Below are 20,879 nucleotides of genomic sequence, written 5' to 3' on the forward strand. Positions count from 1 at the left end.
TTTAATATTTTAAGGTTGCTGCTTAATGTAGAACAATCTACCCTATTCTAAATGATATATGAATTTAATAAAACTTAGTATAAAATACAAAATTGGTGCAAATATAAAATAGTTGTAAATAATTAAAATTTAGATATTGTAAAATATTTGTCAGAGATGCTTACTAAAGTATATAAAAATATACAATAGAAAATGTTGAGTGTATGTTTAAAAAAGAATCGAACCTATATATTTAGGTTGTGAATTTTTAATAATAGGTATTTCTTAAGTATATATGTAGAATCAAAAACCATTATTCTAAAGAGTATAAGTGCAACCCATATAATTAGGCACTACTTAATTGTCAAAATATTTAGTGTAGGATAAATTAATGATCAGTTATTCAATATTTGGTATGAGTTACCAAAACTGTAATTGAGCCAAGGCTAGATCTATTATGGACAATATATTTTTTGAAATTTTTCTCCACATACTTGAATCTTAAAAGAAAATAGATATATTTGACTAAGAGTCTTAGCTCTGTACTTTATTAGTTACATAATCTTAAAAAATGCATTTAATCATCATCTATATCTCAACTTCCATAATAACATTAATTTATCTAACAGAAGTTGTAAATACTTAGAAGCATTTGGCATGGTGCTAGGTTCTAATTAATCAATAATTAATAAGTCAAACTCTATTGCTGACCTCACAAAACTTAGATTCTAGTAGAAGAGACAGATAACCAACAGATAAATTAATAAATATATAATTAAAATTGCAATAAGTGTTAAGACAGACACTGACAGTGTGATTCTACTTACTTAGGTAAGTATCAGAAATGCATTTCTGGGGAGATGACTTTTGAGTCAAGAACTGAAGTGTAAGGATCATGGAAAGTAATGTGAGGTATATCTTTTCAGTAAGAGAAAATTTGAGAAAAGGACATTTAAGAAGGCCCTAAGAAGGAAAACAACTTGGCATAAAAAAAAAAGATGCCTAACTGGTTTGTGTATAGAAAACTATGATATCCAAGAAGTAGGTAAAATTCTCTTAAACTGTAACAAAAAATTTTATTTGAATTTATTTGAATTTTATTTGAATTTAAGTTTAAATGAATTCCATTAAGAGGTGCTGAACAGGGAACATAATATTTTAGAATTGTGTCTTTAAATAACTACTTTGATTAATATGTGGAAGAGTTTACCAGAGAGGAAGAGTGTATTGGCCAGTCTTACCAATATAAAAAGGCATACACACACATAACCTTAGTGACAAACAGTTTTTATTATTCACTAATAGATTTATGTGTCAGCTGGAATAACTCTTTTTCCCTCATATTGAGATCATATTGACTCCACATCTGACATTCCCAGGGCCTGTATGTAGGGTATTAGCTGTCTGGGGGCATGTATGATGGTGGAGACCAGAAACTCCCAGAGGGAGGAGTAGACAAGTGATGTTACTAGAAGCATAAGCTTGCAACTAGCACCAGATCATTTTAGACTGTATTGTATTAGCCAAATTACATCACATGGGAAAAAGCTAACATCAATGGTGTGTGGAAGCATACGTTGTCCATAGAGAAGAGATAGAGCAGGAGAAAGTTCATATGGAATTATCTACATGAGGCTGAGGTTTATTTCTTGTGATTATTTGCTGAACAATAATCTAAACTCCAAAAGAAAACAATGTATGCATTGAATCTATCATAATAATTCAACTTAGAGATAATAATAGTACTGTTTTTTATTTTAAAATAATGTTACCTCATATTTAATAAATAATAATATCCCATGCACTATTTATGTAAATTACTTTTATTAATTCACCTTAATCTCACAACAACCTGTGATTAGATTTCAAAACTGACATTGAGAGAGGCCAAGTGTCTTTTCCAGTTTTACAGTTTATAAGCCGAAGAGCTCAACTTTAAAATCAAGCAGTCTCTGTGGAACGTGAAGTCTCAAAAACTGGCTAGGGACATTGTAAGAATTAAATAAGTGAAGTACATAAAATGATTAATAGATTGTCTACCATGGTAAATATTAAATAAATGTTATCATTGCAGGTAGTTAGGAAAAAATTATTATTTAAAAAGCATAATTCCTGATCTGAGTTTTCAGATTTAAATTAGGCAAAGTGGCTGATATAGTTTGGCCCTGTGTCCCCACCCAAATCTCATGTAATCCCCACATGTTGGGTGAGTGATGTGGTGGGAGGTGATTGAGTCGTGGGGGTAGACTTCCCCCTTGCTGTTCTTTGATAGAGTTCTCACAAGATCTGATTGATAAGTGCCTGGTGCTTCCCCCTTCTCTCCCTCTCTCTTATGCCACCATGGGAAGACTTAGCTCCACTTTGCCTTCCACTATGATTATAAAACTCCTGAGGCCTCCCTAAATATTTGGAATCATGACTTAATGAAACTTCTTTCCTTCATAAATTACTCAGTCTCAGGTGTGTAGTTATAGCTGTTTGCAAATGGACTGACACAGAAAATTGGTACCGAGGTAGTGCGGCATTGCTATAAAGACATGTGAGAATGTGAAACAGACTTTGGAACTGGGTAACCAGCAGGTGTTGGAACAGTTTGGAGGGATAACAAGAAGAGAGGAAGATGGGAGAAAGTTTGGAACTTCCTAGAGACTTGTTGAATGTCTTTGGTCAAAATGCTGATAGTGATATGGAAAATGAAATTCAGGCTGACTGGTCTCAGATGGTGATGAGGAACTTTTTGGAAACCAGAATAAAGGTGAAACTTGCTATGCTTTAGCAAAGCTATTGGCAGGATTTTGCTCCCACCCTAGAGATCTATGGAACTTTGAACTTGAGAGAGATGAGTTAGGGTATCTCCCACAAGAAATTTATAAGCAGCAAAGCACTCAAGAGGTAGCCTGGCTTTTTCTAAAAGCATACAGTCACATACATTCACAAATAGATGATTTAAAGTTGGAACTTATGTTTAAAAGTGAAAAATAGCATAAAAGTTTGGAAAATTTGCAGCCTGATCATGTGGTAGAAAAGAAAAAACCCATTTTCTCGAGAGAAATTTAAGCTAGCTGCAGAAATTTGCATAAGTAACCAGGAGCCTAATGGTAATAGCTAAGACAATAAGGAAAATGTATCCAGAGCAATTTCAGAGATCTTTGTGGCAGCCCCTTTCATCACATGCCTGGACACACCTAAGAGAAAAAAATAAAAACGATTTCATGGACAGAGCTCAGCACCCTGCTGCTCTGTGCAGCCTTAGGCATGGAACCCTGTGTCCCAGCCACTCTAGCTTTTTCAGGCATAGCAGAAAGGGGCAAGGTACAGCTTGACAGCTTGGGCCATTTCTTCAGAAGATGCCAGCCCCAAGCACTGGTGACTTCCATATGGCCTTGGGCCTGTGGGTATACAGAAGACAAGAGTTGAGGTTTGAAAACCTTTGCCTAGATTTCAGAGGATTTATGGGAATGCCTGGATGTCCAGGCAAAAGTCTGCTGCAGAAGCAGAGCCCTCATGAAGAACCTCTACTAGGGTGATGCAGAGGGTAAATGTGGGGTTGGAAACCCCACACAGAGTCCCCACTGAGGCACTGCCTAGTGGAGCTCTGAGAAGAAGGCCACCATCCTCTAGACCCCAGAATGTTAGATCCACTAACAGCTTGCACCATGCACCTGGAAAAGCAGTAGGCATTCAATGTTAGCTGATGAAAGCAGCCATGGGGGCTGTACCCTGAAGAGCCATAGGTACAGAGCTTCCCAAGGACTTGGGAGCCCACACCTGGTGTCAGTGTAGTCTGGATGTGAGATATGGAGTCAAGGGAAATTTTGGAGCTTAAGATTTAATGGCTGCCATGCTGGCTTTCAGACTTGCATCAGGCCTGTAGCCCCCTTGTTCTGAACAATTTATCCCATCTGGAATGGGAGCATTTACCGAATGCCTGTATCCCCATTGTATCTTGAAAGTAACTAACTTTTTTTTTTTAATTTTACAAGCTCCTAGGTAGAAGGGATTTGCCTTGTCTCAGATAAAACTTTGGACTTGGACTTTTCAGTTAATGCTGGAATGAGTTAAGACTTTGGAGGATTGTAGGGAAGGGATGATTGCTTTTGAAATGTGAGAATGTCATGAGATTTGTAAGGGGCCAGGGACAGAATAACATGGTTTTGCTTTGTGTCTTTACCCAAATCTCATGTCAAATTGTAATTCTCATATGTTGGAGAAGTTAACTGGTGGAAGGTGATTGAATTGTTGGGGCAGACATCCCCCTTGCTGTTTTAGTGCTAGAGTTCTCACAATATCTGGTTGTTTGATTAAGTATCTGGCATTTCCCCCCCTCCCCCGTCTGTCTCTCTCCTGCCACTGTGGGAAGATGCACCTTGCTACCTCTTCACCTTCCACCATGATTGTAAGATTCCTGAGGCCCCCACAGCCATGCAGATATATGAGTCATTTAAACCCTTTTTCTTCCCAAATTACCCAGTCTCAATGTCTTTACAGCTGTGTGAAAATGGACTAAAACAATGGTATTATACAGAATATATTTAAAACATTAATTAAATAAGAAAAGATTAAAGAGTGACATCAACAGGATGGGTGATTAAAGGAGCCTTAAGTTCATTTCTTCTACAAGAAAGCAACAAGGCAAAAAATAACAGCCAAGATTCAACTGGAGTATCACAGGGAGAGTTCTGGAGTGTAATGAGGGAATAGAGAGATGCCTGTTTTGCTAAGGAATTCCAGGAAGACACCGTGAAGTTACCCTACCTTTGCCATTCTCTCTTTCCTACTTGGATTTGCCTGAAGTAAAGAAAAACAACTTCTTGCAGGAGAAAGGTTAGCAAAAGAACTCCAGCCATCCCCATTGCCCCTGAAAACACCTAAAGTCCTTACTGCAGAAGAATCCCACAGTTGTCACTAGCCCCAAGCTTAGTTTGGGAAACTGCCAGGAATTCACACAGATGCTTTTCTCTGGACCATGAGCATAAGATGTTCACTCCCCAACAACACAACCCCTGTTACTCAAGATGCTGCAGCATGGTGGCATCCTGAGAACTAAGCCACTCCTGGAATGTCCCTTCTCTGGGGGCTGGTAGTCATTGCAGCTCTCTAGCCCTGGGAATCTGTATGTATTCCATCACTCCCATATGAGTGGTTACAAAGCCACAACCCTGGTTGCTCTGTTCCTGGGCTCAGGACTGGCTGCGAGGTCCTGCACAGCAAGAAAACCAACCCCTGACACTCACATTTCCAGCTGGAGAAACTGTCTGACAGACCAGAGAAGGTCAGAGCTGCCCTTGAGCCAGCCAAACCACTACATACTTTCCACAGAACAAAAGAGGCTCCCAAACTCCCAAGCAGCTGACACACCTCCAGGCCAGCGAAGAAGCTACATGCCCATGCCTCTGGCCTATCTAGCAGCCCCATGCCCATACCTGGGGTCTGGGAAACATCCAGGAGATCACTCCTGGTAGGTATTCCCCAGATCAGACCAGCAGTCAAGTAGTTACACCCAGGACCTGAGAAACAGCCTGGTGGTACCAACCGTGGTGGGCCAAGCACCTGTATCCGTGTCCCCAGCAAGAGTAACAGTTCTGGCCCTAAACCTAGCAAGCCAGAGCCCAAATAGACCAACACAACTTGTGCATACATGTGTGCTCAACCTGAGAAACAGCCCAGGAAGTTCACACTCAGTAATGTCATGCTATTGCCACTACAATCGCTTACAACCTAGGTTACTGATACACTCAAAATATTACTAGCATAAATTATGGCTAAATAAAATGCATAAATATTCTACTACTGTGTCCTCCTCGAACCATAGCCAAGACTCCCTACCCAATTGACACCCCAAGACTAATCTATAGGAACAAGTCTTTCCCTATGAAACCTACTCTATAAAATTAGCTGTGTCAACTTTTCTACCAGAGGCATAGAAATCAACATAGGGATAAAATAAACAGAAAAAATAAAGGAAATATGACACATCCAAATAAACAAAATAGGTCTTCAGTAACATACCTGAAGTATAAGGAAATATATATAATACCAAAAAAGAACACAAAATAATAATCTCAAATACTCAGTGAGATGTAAGACAATATGCATAGATAATTCAATAAAATCAGAAAAACATTTTACAATTAGAATGAGAAATTCAAAAGAAAGCTATTATGAAAATAACCAAATAGAAATCTTAGAACTGAAACAATAATGAATTAAATAAAAAATACAATTGAGAACTTCTAACAGGCTAATCCAAGAAAAGGAAAATATCTCTGAACTTGAAGACAGTTCTTTCGAAGAAATTCAGGAAGATGAAGAAAATAGAGGAAAAAAAGAAAGAAAGAAGGAAAGAAAGAATGAAAAGAGAGAGAGAAAAAGAGGGAAGGAGGGAAGGAAGGAAGGGAGGGAGGGGAGGAAGGAAGGAAAGAAGGAAGGAAGAAAGGAAGGCTATAGGATTTATGGAACACCATCAATTGAACAAATATTCACATTATGGGTATTCAAGAAGGGAAGAAGTATACAAATTAATAATAATAATAATAATAATAGCTAAATAAAGTACCACGTTTTGGGAGAAAGATGGACATCCAGATCCAAAAAGTTTGAAGCCTTTGAATAGATTCAACACAAACACATTCTGTCTAAAGCACATTACAGTCACATGTTCAAAAAGAGAGACAAAGAAAGAATTCTAAAAACAGCATAAGAAAAATGTTAAGTCAAATATAATGAAATGTCCATAGATTAAGAGCACATTTCTCAGCAGAAATCTTTCATACCAGGACAGAACAGAATAATACATTCCAGTTACAGAGTGAAAAAACAAAAAGCAAAAGACAATAAGTTTGTCATCTAAGAGTTCCGTAACCAACAATGCTATCCTTTAGAAGTGAAGGATAAATATATTTTCCCAAGCAGACGAAAATGAAGATTTATGACCACTATTCTGGCCTTACAAGATGCTCAATGGAGCACTGGATTTGGAAGTGAAAAGATGATAACTATGATAATGAAAACTTGCAAAATGATAAATCTTGATCTGACACAGAAAAGAGAAAGATAAAAGAATCAGAAATTACTACAGAAAACCACAAAACTTTAAAAATAAACATTAAAAGAGAAAATGAAAAAAAAAAAAAGCAATACAAACAAAACAGAAAACAATCAACAACACGACAGGAGTATGTCCTCACACACCAATAAAGCATTGAATGTAAACTGATTTGATTCCTCAATTAAAATATATAGACTGGTCTAATGGTAAAAAGGAACAACCAACTACATGATGCCTATAAAAACAGACATTCCATGCAAACAAAAAGCAAACGTGAACAAAAATAGCTATACTTATAGCAAATAATATAGACTTTAAGGCTGTCTATAAAAAAAAAAACAAAGATCATTATATATTGACAAAGGGATTATTTCAGCAAAATGATATAACAATTATAAACATATATACACTCAAGACTGGAACACTCAATATATAACTAATACTAAATCTAAAAGGAGATATAAACCCCAATGCAATAATCACTGGGGACGTCAACACCCTATTCTCAGCAGTGGACAAATCATTTAGATAAAAAATCAACAAAGAAACATTATTTAAACTGAACAATAGATCAAAAGGACTTATCAGACATGGACAGAATTTTTTTTTTTTTTTTTTGAGGCAGAGTTTCACTCTTGTTGCCCAGGCTGGAGTGCAATGGCACGATCTCAGCTCACTGCAACCTCTGCCTCCCAGGTTCAAGCAATTCTCCTGCCTCAGCATCCCTAGTAGCTGGGATTACAGACATGTGCCACCAGGCCCAGCTAATTTTGTATTTTTAGTAGAGATGGGGTTTCTCATGTTGGTTGGCTGGTCTTGAACTCCCGACCTCAGGTGATCCACCCGCCTCGGCCTCTCAAAGTGCTGGGATTACAGGCATGAGCCAGTGCGCCTGGCCTATGGACAAAATATTTAATCCAACACTGTAGAATACATATTTTTTTCCAACAGAACATATTCTATTCTTCAGGACTAATCATATATTGGGACACAATACATGGTTTTGAAAAAAAATTTAAATTGATTTGGTTTGTTTTGTTTTCCCAAGATGGCAGACTAGAAACGTTTAGTGTGCCTCAGCCACGTGGAAGTAGCTAGATAATACATAAAGATAAATTCTGTGAGCTTTAATTCGAGAAGCTAAATAGGAATCAACTAGAATGGTGAAGGGTACCCCAGATCCCAGGGAGGAGAATGTCAGCACAAACCCCCATGATGCTATCTGACTGATAAATGCGAGTGAATTCCCAGTACATTAGAGAGGTAGAGAGCCTCCCCCTGTAACTTACCTTTCCACAAGGAATCTGACCAACCCAAGCTGAGAGAGAGCACTTTGTTTCTTCTAAACTCTGTATTTAACATGGGGTAAGGTTTGGAGACACTGTGAGGGGAACACACAGGGAAAAGTTGTCAACATTTTCCCAGACACAGGACTGACAGCAGGACATCATTTTGAATCAAGGCACTTACAAAGTCAGCCATTCAAGCTGAGAGCCAAATAAAGAACACAATCACATTTACAATAGTCGCACCCAAAAATAAAATAGCTAAGAATACAGCTAACCTAATGAGAAAGATCTCAAGAACTACAAAACAGTGCTAAAAGGAATTATATATGACAAAAGCAATGAAAAAACTTTAAACATTTATGAACTGAAAGAATTAATATTGTTCTGTAGAAGCCCAGAGCAATCTACAGATCTAAAGCTATTTCTATCAAACTACCAATGTCAGTATTCACAAAACTAGAAAAATCTATTCTATAGCCAAAGCTAGCCTAAGTAAAAATAATAAAGCCAGAAGCATCCCAGTATCTGACTTCAAATTATAACATAAGGCTACAGTAATTAAAACAACATGGTACTGTTACAAAAAGCAGACACATAGATTAATGTAAAAGCATACAGAACCCAGAAATAAAGCCTCACACCTAAACTTATCTAATCTTTGACAAAGTTGACAAAAATAAGCAATGATGAAAGACATCCTATTAATTACAGGATACTGAGAGAGCTGGCCAGCCAAATGCAGAAGAATGGAATTGGACTTATACCTTTTGCCATATCCAAAAATCAACTCAAGATGAATTAAATATTTAAATGTAAAATCGCAAACTATAAGTATACTATAATAAAACTTGGAAAGCATCATTTTGGGCATGGGCCTTGGGAAAGAATTTATGCATTAGTCTTCAAAATAAATTGCAACACAAAAAATTGACAGGTAAGACCTAATTAAACTAAGGAGCTTCTGCACAGCAAAAGAAACAATCAACAGAGTAAACATACAACATAAAGAATGGGTGAAAATATTTACAAACTATGCATCCAACAAAGGTCTAAGAAATCTACAAGGAACTTAAATAATTGGATAAGCAGAAACCAAATAATTACATTCAAAATGGGCAAAAGAAATGAACAGATACGTCTCAAAAGAAGACATACAAGTGGCCATGAAATGTGAAAAAATGCTGCCTATTATTAATCATCAGAGAAATGCAAATCAAAACTGCAAATAGATACCATCTCACACCAGTCAGAATGGTTATTACTAAAAAGTCAAAACACAACAGATGCTGGAAAGACTGCAGAGAATAATGGACGCTTATATGCTGTTGGTGGAAATGTAAATTAGTTCAGCCACTGTGGAAATAAGTTTGGAGATTTCTCAAATAACTTAAAACAGAACTACCATTTAACACAGCACTCCCTTTACTAGATATACAGAAAAAGAAAACAAATCATTCTACCAAACACACACTTGCACTCACATTTTCATTGCAGCACTATTCACAATAGCAAGAAAATGGAATCAAGCTTGGTGCCCATCAATGATGAATTGGATAAAGAAAATGTGGCACATATACAACATTGAATACTAGGCAGCCATAAACGTAATAAAATTATGTCTTTTGCAGCAACATAAATGTGGTTAGACGCCATCATCCAAACTAAATAACACAAGAAAAGAAAACCAAATACCTAATTATTTAAGACGTATTTCAACCCTATTAAGTTAAGAAAAAGAAGCCTGTTTGTTCGCTTTTATTTCTCAGAATTTATTATCAGACTCAAAAATATCTTCAAGTATTTGTCATTCTTCAGACTGTAAAATATAAACAACAACACTCCTGGGAAGTTTTGCCTCCATATAGTTTCATTTTTTATAAGATGTATGATTTCTAGAGATATCTGTCAACATTTTAAAGTTGCTGTTGTTACTAAAATTAAATACAACATACTTCAGTTATTAAAAAAAGAAAAGAAAATCAAATACCACACGTTCTCACTAATAAGTGGGAGCTAAATTTTGGGTATTTATAAATATAAAGATGGCAACAATAGTAACTGGGAACTATTATGGGGGGATGAAGGGAAGGGGTCAAACATTGAACAACTACTGGTTAGTGTGCTCAGTATCTAGGTAATGAAGTCATTCATACCTCAAACCTCAGCATTATGTAATATACCCAGGTAATACACCTATACACATACTAATTGAATCTAAACTAAAATTTGAATAAGAAATAAATTATATGTAATATTTTATCTGAACACAATAGAATAAAACTAAACAGTTAATTTAAAAAGAAACATTTGAAAGTATGAAAATACATAGAAATTAAACAACATGCTCATGAATGACCAGTAAGTGAAGAAAAAAATTCAGAAATGTTAAAATTCCTTGAAACAAATGAAAATAGAAATACAGCATACCAAAATCTATAAACTACAGCAAATACAGTATTAGGAAACAAATTTACAGCAATAAATGCCTACATCAGAAAAGTTAAAAGATTTCAAATAAGGAACCTAACAATTTCCCTTCAGGAGCTAGAAAAGTAAGAACAAACTGGAATGATCCAAGATGGTCAATTAGAAGCAGCTGCACTAATGGGGAAGAATGAAAAGGGGCAAATTAATTCAGCACCTTCAACTAACATACAGGCTCTCGCATTGGAATTGACTAGACAAACAACTTTACCAATGGAGAATGAAGAAAAGTTGGGGGAAGGGGCAGCGATGGCCTACCCAGGTAGTGGCACAAAGCCAAAGGAACACCCACCGCCAGCCAAGGGAAGTAGTGTATGATTCTGTGATCCTTGCTGGAAAACCATGCTTCTCCCATGGATCTCTGAAATCAGCAGATCAGGAAATACCCTCATGAACCCACACCACCAGGGAGGCCCTTGGGTCTGATACACACAGCTGTGTGGAGTCTCGGCAGAGCAGCTCCTCAGGCACACACAGAGACCCAGGAGTTTTACATACTCCAGCCCAGCAATCCCCAGCAAGGCAGGAAATCCATCCAGTCATATCCCTAGAAAGGAGGCTGACTCTAGGGAGCTAAGCAGCATTTTCCTGTGGGCCCCACTTCCATGGCAACTCACAAGTTAAGACCCATTGGCTTGGAATTTCAGCCAGCCAATGACAACAGGCTGGAATCTGCCTGAGAGGGATCTGAGTTTCTTGGGAAAAGGGCAGCCACCATCTATCTCTGCAGTTCGATAGACTCAGCCATTCCAGCCTGCTGGCTTTGGAGACTACAAATGATCCAGACAAGAAAGGATCCCGACAATGCAGTACAGCTGCCTTACCAGATCATAGCCAGATGGCTTCTTTAAGCGGGACCCCAATCCATTTCTACTTACTGGGTGGTACCTCCCTGTGGAGGTCCACCAAAACACAGCCAGCTGCCTTGCCAGATTATTGCCAGACTACTTTTTTAGTGAGACCCCAATCCATTCCTCCTCATTGTATGGGACTTCCCTATGGGGCTTCAGCTACTCCAGCAGGTGTTCTAGGATAGAGCTCTAATCTCTCCCTGGGATGAAGCTCCCAGGGGAAGGGACAGCCACCATGTCTTCTGTTCAGTTGACTCAGTTGTTCCAACCTGCCAGCTTTGGAGAATAGAAATGGTCCAGACAGGAAAGGGTTCCCCTCAATGAAGCACACCTGCTTTACCAAAAAGCAGCCAGACTACTTCTTTAAGCAGGTCCTCGACTGTGTGAGGCCTCTCAATAGGGGTTCTAGTAACTTGTACAGGGGCGTTTGGGCCAGCAACAGGTCAGTATGCCCCTGGGACACAGCTTCCAGAGGAAAAAGCTGGATGCCATCTTTGCTGTTTTATAGCCTTTACTGGTGATCCCTCCAGGTATGAGAAATATTGAAGCAACTAGGGTCTGGACCAGACCCCAAGCAAACTTCAGCAGCCTTATGGAAGAGTGGCCTGTTAAAAAAAAAAAAAAAAAAAAAAAAAAAAAAAAAAAACAAAAACAAAAAAAAAAAAAAAAAAAAAAAAACCCACAAAACCCCATTCAAAGGTCAGCGACCTCAAAGATTGAAGGTAGATAAGTCCACAAAGATAAGAAAGAATAAATGCAAAAATACTGAAAACTGAAAATTCCAGAGTGCCTCATCTCCTTCAAATGACTGCAACACCTCGCCAGCAAGGGCAAAGAACAAGGTTGCGGCTGAGATGGCTAAAGTGACAGAAGTAGGCTTCAGAAGGTGTGTAATAACAAACTTCATTGAGCTACAGGATCGTACTGTAATCCAATGCAAAGAAGCTAATAACCATAATCGAATACAGGAGCTGATAGCCAGAACAGCCAGTTTAGACAGAAACATAACCAACCTGATGGAGCTGAAAAACACAAATTGAGAACTTCATAATGCAATCACAAGTGTCAACAGCAGGACAGACCAAGTGGAAGAAAGAATCGCAAAGCTTAAAGACTATCTTTCTGAAATAAGACAGACAAGAATAGAGAAAAGCATAAAAAAGAATGAACAAAACCTCTGAGAAATATGGGACTGTGTAATGACACCAAACCTACAATTAATTAAGAGTGCCTGAAAAGATGAGAAGAACAAAACTAAGTTGGAAAACATACTTCAGGATATCATCCAGAAGAACTTCATTAACCTAGCAAGACAGGCCAACATTCAAATCCAGGAAAAATAGAGAACTCCAGTAAGATACTCCATGAGCAGCTCAAACCTAAGACACATAATCATCAGATTTTCCCAGGTCAAAATGAAAGAAAAAATGTTAAGGGCAGCCCAAAAGAAAGGTTAAGTCACCTACAAAGGGAAGTCCATCAGACTAACAACGAACCTCTCAGTGGAAACCCTACAAGCTAGAAGAGATTGGGGCCAATATTCAACTTTCTTAAAGAAAAAAATTTCCAACCCAGAATTTTATTCCTGTCAAGCTAAGCTTCATAAATTAAGATTATTTTCAGACAAGCAAATGCTGAGGGAATCTGTCACTACCAGGCCTGACCTGCAAGAGCTCCTGAAAGAAGCAGTAAATATGGAAAGGAAAACCATTATCAGCCACGACAAAGACACCCTGGGGTATGCAGACAAATGACACTATGAAGCAATTATATGAACAAGTCTGCAAAATAATCATCTTGCATCATGATGATGGGATCAAATTAACACATACCAATACTAACTTTAAATGTAAATAGGCTAAATTCCTCAATTAAAAGACACAGAATAACAAGCTGCATAAAGAGCCAAGACTCATTGGTATGCTGTCTTCAAAAGACACAGCTCATTTGCAAAGATGTGTACAAGTTCAAAATAAAGGGACAGAAAAAAATTTACCAAGCAAATGGAAAGCAGAAAAAGAGAAAAAAACAGGGGTTTAAATACTAGCTTGACAAAACAAACTAAACCAACAAACATCAAAAAATACAAAGAAGGACATTACATAATGGTAAAGTGATCAATTCAACAAGAAAAGCTAACTATCCTAAATATATATGCATCCAATAAAGGAGCACCCAGATTAGTAAAGCAAGTTCTTAGAGACCTACAAAGAGACTTAGAATCCCACACAATAATATTAGAAGATTTTAACACCCTACTGACAATATTAGACAAATAAATGAGACAGAAAATTAACAAGGATATGCAGGACTTGAACTTAGCTCTGGATCAAGAGGGCCTAATAGAGATCTACAGAACTGTCCATCCCAAAACAATAGAATATACATTTTTCTCATTGCCACATGGCACTTACTCTAAAATTGGCCACATAATCAGAAGTAAAACACTCTTCAGCAAATGCAAAAGAACTGAAATTATAACAGTCTCTCAGACTACAGCACAATCAAATTAGAACCCAAGATTAAGAAACTCACTCAAAACCACACAACTACATTGAAATTGAACAACCTGCTCCTGCATGACTCCTGGGTAATAATGAAATTAAGGCAGAAATCAAGAAATTCTTTGAAAATAATGAGAACAAAGAGACAACATACCAGAAACTCTGGGTTGCAACTGAATGTATAGCACTAAATGCCCACATCAAAAAGCTAGAAAGATCTCATTAGCAACTTAACATTTCTATTAAAAGAACTAGAAAATCAAGAGCAAATGAATCCCAAAGCTTATCAGAGCTGAACTGAAGAAGTCAGGGACACAAAAAAGCCTTCAAAAAATCAACAAATCCAGGAACAATATTTTTGAAAAAAAAAAAAAAAAAAGTAGGATACACCGCTAGCTAGGCTCATAAATAAGAAGAGAAAAAAGTCAAATAAACACAATCAGAAATGATAAGGGGATATCACCATTGACCTCACAGAAATACAGACAATCATCAGAGAACACTATGAACACCTCTATGCACATAAACTAGAAAACCTAAAAGAAATGGATACATTTTGTATCCACAGACCTTCTCAAGACTGAACTAGGGAGAAATTGAACACCTGTATAGACCAATAACAAGTTCTGACATTGAAACAGTAACAATAGTCTACCAACCCCAAAAAGCCCAGGACCAGATTGATTCACAACTGAATTCTACATGAGGTACAAAAAAGTCCTGGCATCATTTCCACTGAAACTGTTCCAAATATTTGAAAAGAAAGAACTCCTCCCTAACTCATTCTATCAGGCCACCTTCATCTTGATAGCAAAACCTGGCAGACATACAATAAAAATATGAAATATTAAGTTAATATCCTTGAAAACATCGATGGAAAAGTCCTCAATAAAATAGTGGCAAACTGAATCCAGCAGCACAATAAAAAGCTCATCCAACATGATTAAGTTGGCTTTATCCCTGGAATGAAAGGTTGATTCAACATACACAAATCCATACATGTGATTTATTACATAAACAGAACTAAAGACAAAAACCACATGATTATCACAATAGAGGCAGAAACGGCCTTTGATAAAATTCAACATCACTTCATGTTAAAATCTCTCAATAAAGTAGTTATTGAAGAAACATACTCCAAAATATAAGCCCTATATATGACAAACCCACAATCAATATAATTCTGAATGGGCAAAAGTTGGAAGCATTCTTCTTGAGAACTAGCACAAAACAAGGATGTCCTTTCTCATCACACCTATTCAATGCAGTATTAGAAGTTCTGGCTAGGGAAATCAGGCAAGAGAAAGAAATAAAACCTATTTGGATATGAAGAGAGGGAATCAAATTATCTTTGTTTGCAGATGTCATGATTCTACATCCAGAAAATTCCATTGTCTCAGCCCAAGACCTTCTTAAGCTGTTAAGCATGTTCAGCAAAGTCCAGGATACAAAATCAATATGCAAAATCACTAGGATTCCCATACACCAAAAACAGACAAGCAGAGAGCCAAATTATGATTGAACTCACTTTCACAATTTATACAAAAGAATAAAATACTTAGGAATTAGCTAATAACGGAAGTGGAGGCCCTCTTCAATGAGAGATACAAATCACTGCTCAAAGACATCAGAGGGGACACAACAAATGGAAAAACATTCCATGATCATGAGTAGGAAGAATCAATATTGTGAAAATGACCATACTGCCCAAAGTAATTTACAGATTCTATGCTATTCCCATTAAACTATAATTTATATTTTTGCATTCTTCAAAGAATTAGAAATAACTATTTTAAAACTTACATAAAGCCAAAAAAAATAGCCAGAATAGCCAAGAAAATTCTAAGCAAAAGAGCAATGCTGGAGGCATCACACTACCTGACTTCAAATTATACTACAAGGCTACAGTAACCAAAACAGCCTGGTACTGGTACAAGAACAGGCACATATACCAACAGAACAGAATTGAGAACTCAGAAATAAGACCGTGCACCTAAAACCATCTGATCTTTGACATATCTGACAAAAACAAACAATAGGGAAAGGACTCCCTTTTTCATAAATGGGTTCAAAGTAACTGGCTAGCCATATGCAGAAGATTAAAACTGGACTACTTTCTCATACCATATACAAAAATTAACTCAACATGGATTAAAGACTTAAATGTAAAGTCTCAAACTGTAAAAACCCTAGAAGAAAATCCAGGCAATACCATTAAGGACATAGGCACAAACAAATTTTTTCCTAACAAAAACATCAAAAGCAATTGCAACAGAAGCAAAAATTGACAAATATGATCTGATTAAACTAAAGAGCTTCTGCACGGCAAAACAAACTATCATCAGAGAAAACAGGCATCCTAGAGAACGGGAGAAAACTTTTGCAATCTATCCATCTGAAAAAGGTCTAATATCCAAAGCCTAAAACAAACTTAAACAAATTTTCCAGAAAAAGAAACAAACAACTGAACTAAAAAGTGAGCAATGAACATGAACAGACACTTTTCAAAAGAAAACGTACATGCAGCCAACAAAAATATTTTTAAAAGCTCAACATCACTGATCATCAGAGATGTGCAAATCAAAACCACAATGAGATACCATATTATACCAGTCAGAATGCTATTATTAAAGTCAAGAAACCATAGATGCTGGTGAGCTTGCATAAAAAATGGAATGCTTTTACACTGCTGGTGGGAATATCAGTTAGTTCAATCATTGTGGAAGACAGTGTGGCAATTTCTTAAAGACCCAAAGTCAGAAACACTATTTGATCCAGCAACCCCATTACTGGGTATATGCCCAAAGTAATATAAGTTATTCTATTATAAAGATACATGCACACAACTATTCACAATATCAAAGACAAGGAATCAACCTAAAGACCCATCAAAGATAGATTGGATATAAAAAAGGTGGTACATATACACCATGACTGTGCAGTCATAATAAAGAATGAGATCATGTTCTTTGCAGGGACATAGATGGAATTGGAAGCCATTATCCTCAGCAATCTAACACAGGAATAGAAAACCATATACCACATGTTCTTAGTTATAAGTGAGAATTGAATGATGAAAACACATGGACACATTGTGGGGAACAACTAACACTGTGATCTGTTGCCATGTGGGGGTTGGGTTGCAGTTATGAGGAGGATATACATCAGGAAGAACAGCTGATGCATGCTGGGCTTAATACCTATGTAATGGAATGATCTGTTCAGCAAACAACCATGGCACACGTTTACCTGTGTAACAAACCTGTACATACTGCACATGTACCCCTGAACTTAAAATACAAATTGAAGAAAAAAAAACAAACTCCAAATTAGAACTGAAGAAATAATGAGGATCAGAGCCCACATTAACAAAATTGAGATTAAAAATATTAGAAAAGATTATCAAAACAAAAAGTTAGCTTTGTAAAGATAAACAAAATCCAAAAACTATTAGCTAAACTAATTAAGAAAACAATATATAAGGCTCAAACAAATAAAACCAGATATAAAAAAGAAGACGTTACAACTGATACCACAGAACTACAATGGATCATTAAAGACTGTTATAAATAACTACATGCCAATAAATTTGAAAACCAAGAGTACAATAGATAACTTCTTGGACACATACAAACTACCAATATTGAACCAAGAAGAAACAGAAATTCTGAACAGACCAATAAGTAATAACAAGGTTGAAATAGTAATAAAAGAAAAAACAAGCTTTCCAAAAAGTTGAGTAGCAGATGGCTTCACCACTAAATTCTACCAAACTTTTAAAAAATAATTACTACAAATTATTCTGAAACTATTACGAACATTTGAATGGGAGGGAATTTTTCTAAACACGTTCTGAAAGATCAACATAATCCTGATACCAGTTATATAAGGGCACAAAAACTGTGATACATCACATCCACAAAATTAAGAACAAAAATCGTATGATTATTTCAATAGATGCAGAAAGGCATTTGATAAAATTCAACCTTTCTCCTTGATAAATACTCTCAATAATTTGGATTTAGAAAGAAAGTGACTCAACACAATGAGGGCAGGCCATACATGATGAATCCACAGCTGACATCATACTAAATAGAAAACAGAAAGAAAAACCTGAAAGCTTTTCCTCTAAGAACTGGAGCAAAACAAAGATGCCCACTGTCACCTCTCTTGTTCAACACAGCACTGGAGATTCTAGCCAGAGCAATTAGGCAAAAGAAATTAGACAAGAGAAAGTAAAATTATCTGTGTTTGCAGATGACATTACCTTATATATAGAAAAACCTAAAAGCTCTAACACACACACACACACACACACACACACAGAAAAAACACTTAGAACTGATAAACAAATTCTGTAAAGTCTCAGGATACAAATCAACATACAAAAATCTGCAGATTTTCTACACATAAACAATGAACTAGCTAAAAAAAATAGGCAAACAATTCAACATATAACCGCTATAAAAATGCCTAGGAGTAAATTTAACTAAGGTGAAGAAATATATCCATGATATAAATATAAAATATAAAACACTGATGAAAGAAACTGAAGAAGACCCACAAAAAATGAGAAGACATCCCATGTTCATGGACTTGAGTAACTAATATTATTAAAATGAGCATACTAACCACAGCAACCTACAGATTCAATGCAATATTTATCAAAAAGTCAATGACATATTTTACACATATTTTAAAAATTCCAAAATTTGTATGGAGCCACAAGAAACCAAATAGATAACTCCTAAACAGAAAGAACAAAACCAGACACATCTCACTACCAGTCTTCAAAATATACTATAAACCTATATTAGCCAAACAGCATGGTACCAATGAAAAGCATGTATGCAAATTGATGGAACAGAATAAAGAACCCAGAAATTAATCCATTTATTTGCAACCAACTTATTTTTGACAGAGACACCAAGAACACTCATTAGGCAGTCACTTCAATGAATGTTGCTGGGAAAACTAGATACCTATGTGCAAAAGAATAAAGCTATACTCTCTTCTTTCACCACAAATGAAACCAAAATCTACTCAAAATGGGTTAAAGACCTACATGTAAGACTTAAAACTTAAAAACTACTAAAGGAAAACACAGAGAGAACACTTCAAGACATTGGTCTGAGAAAATATTTTATGAATAAGGCCTTAAAATCACAGGCGACAAAAGGAAAAACAAGCAAACAGGATTATATCAAACTAAAAACTTCTTCATAGCAATAGAAATAATCGACAGTGTAAAAAGACAACCTCCAGAATGAGCAAAATTATTTGCAAACTCCTCTTCCCACATAGTATTAATGTCCAGAATATACAATGAACTCAACTGTCTCAACAGGAAAAAAAAATTGATTTAAAGAGGGCAAATGGTCTGAGCAGATATTTCTCAAGAGAAGACATTCAAATAGCCAACAAATACATGAAAAAATTCTTAACATCACTAACCATTAGGAAAATGTGAATCAAAATCATAATGAGAGATCATCTCACACCAGGTAAGACAGCTATTATGAAAAAGACAAATCACAAATGCTAGTAAGGATGTGGAGAAAAGGAAACTCTTATACACTCTTGGTGAGAATGTGAACTAGTACAACTACTTTGAAGAACAACATGGAGGAGTCTCAGAAAACTGCAAATAGAACTAATGTATGATCCACGACCCTGCTACTGGGCATTTATCTAAAAGAAAGGAAATCTGTATTTCAAAGAGTCATCTGCATCCCCGCTACTGGGCATTTATCTAAAAGAAAGGAAATCTGTATTTCAAAGAGTCATCTGCACCCCTATATTTATAGTGGCACTATTTACAATAGTCAAGGTATGGCATCAACCCAAGTGTCCAACAGATACATTTTTAAAAATGTGGTTATACATACAAAATGAAATACTACTATTCATCCATAAAAAAAGAATAAAATCTTGTCATTTTTGTAACATGGTTAGACCTGGGGGACATTATGTCATATGAAATAAGCCAGTCACAGAAACTTAAACCCTGCATATTCTCACTCATATTTCGAAGCTAACAGTGTTGTTTCATAGAGGTAAAAAGTAGAATAGAGAGTGCTGGAGTCTGGGAAGTATATGGGGATGGGGGAATAGAAAGAGATTTGTTACACAATGTAAAATTATAGCTAGATATGAGGAATAAGTTCTAGTGTTCTGTAGCACTGTAGGGTTACTATAGTTAATAATAATATATATTTTCAAAGAGCTAGAAGCAGGATATTGAGTCTTCCCAACACAAAAAAATGATAAATGTTTGAGATGATTGATATGCTAATTACCTTGATTTGATCACTTTACATTGTATGTATTGAAATATCACTATGTACCCTATAAATACAAACAATTATGTGTCTATCAAAAAACAAATGAGAGCAAATCTATTTAAAAACTAAAAAAAGACTCATCTTCATCAAACAGGCGTTATTAACTTTATGTTATGAATGAACCTTGAGGTATATAAAGCGTAAGGAATGTATCACACAGTTTTAGTGTTGACCTTGAATTTACCTCTGGTATGATCTGAATTCAAGTCCATGGTTCATTCAACTCTATGCTTGGAAATGTTATATTACCACCAGTCACAAAAGATGATAGAACAGAGACACATATAAATGTGTACCCGCACAAATATTTATTTATCCCTATCTCTTTATTATTCTAAGAACACTGAAGAATCAATATATTATACAAACATCTATATAGG

This window comes from Mandrillus leucophaeus, unplaced genomic scaffold, assembly GCF_000951045.1.
Source record: "Mandrillus leucophaeus isolate KB7577 unplaced genomic scaffold, Mleu.le_1.0 Scaffold132, whole genome shotgun sequence".
Taxonomy (NCBI): Eukaryota; Metazoa; Chordata; class Mammalia; order Primates; family Cercopithecidae; genus Mandrillus; species Mandrillus leucophaeus.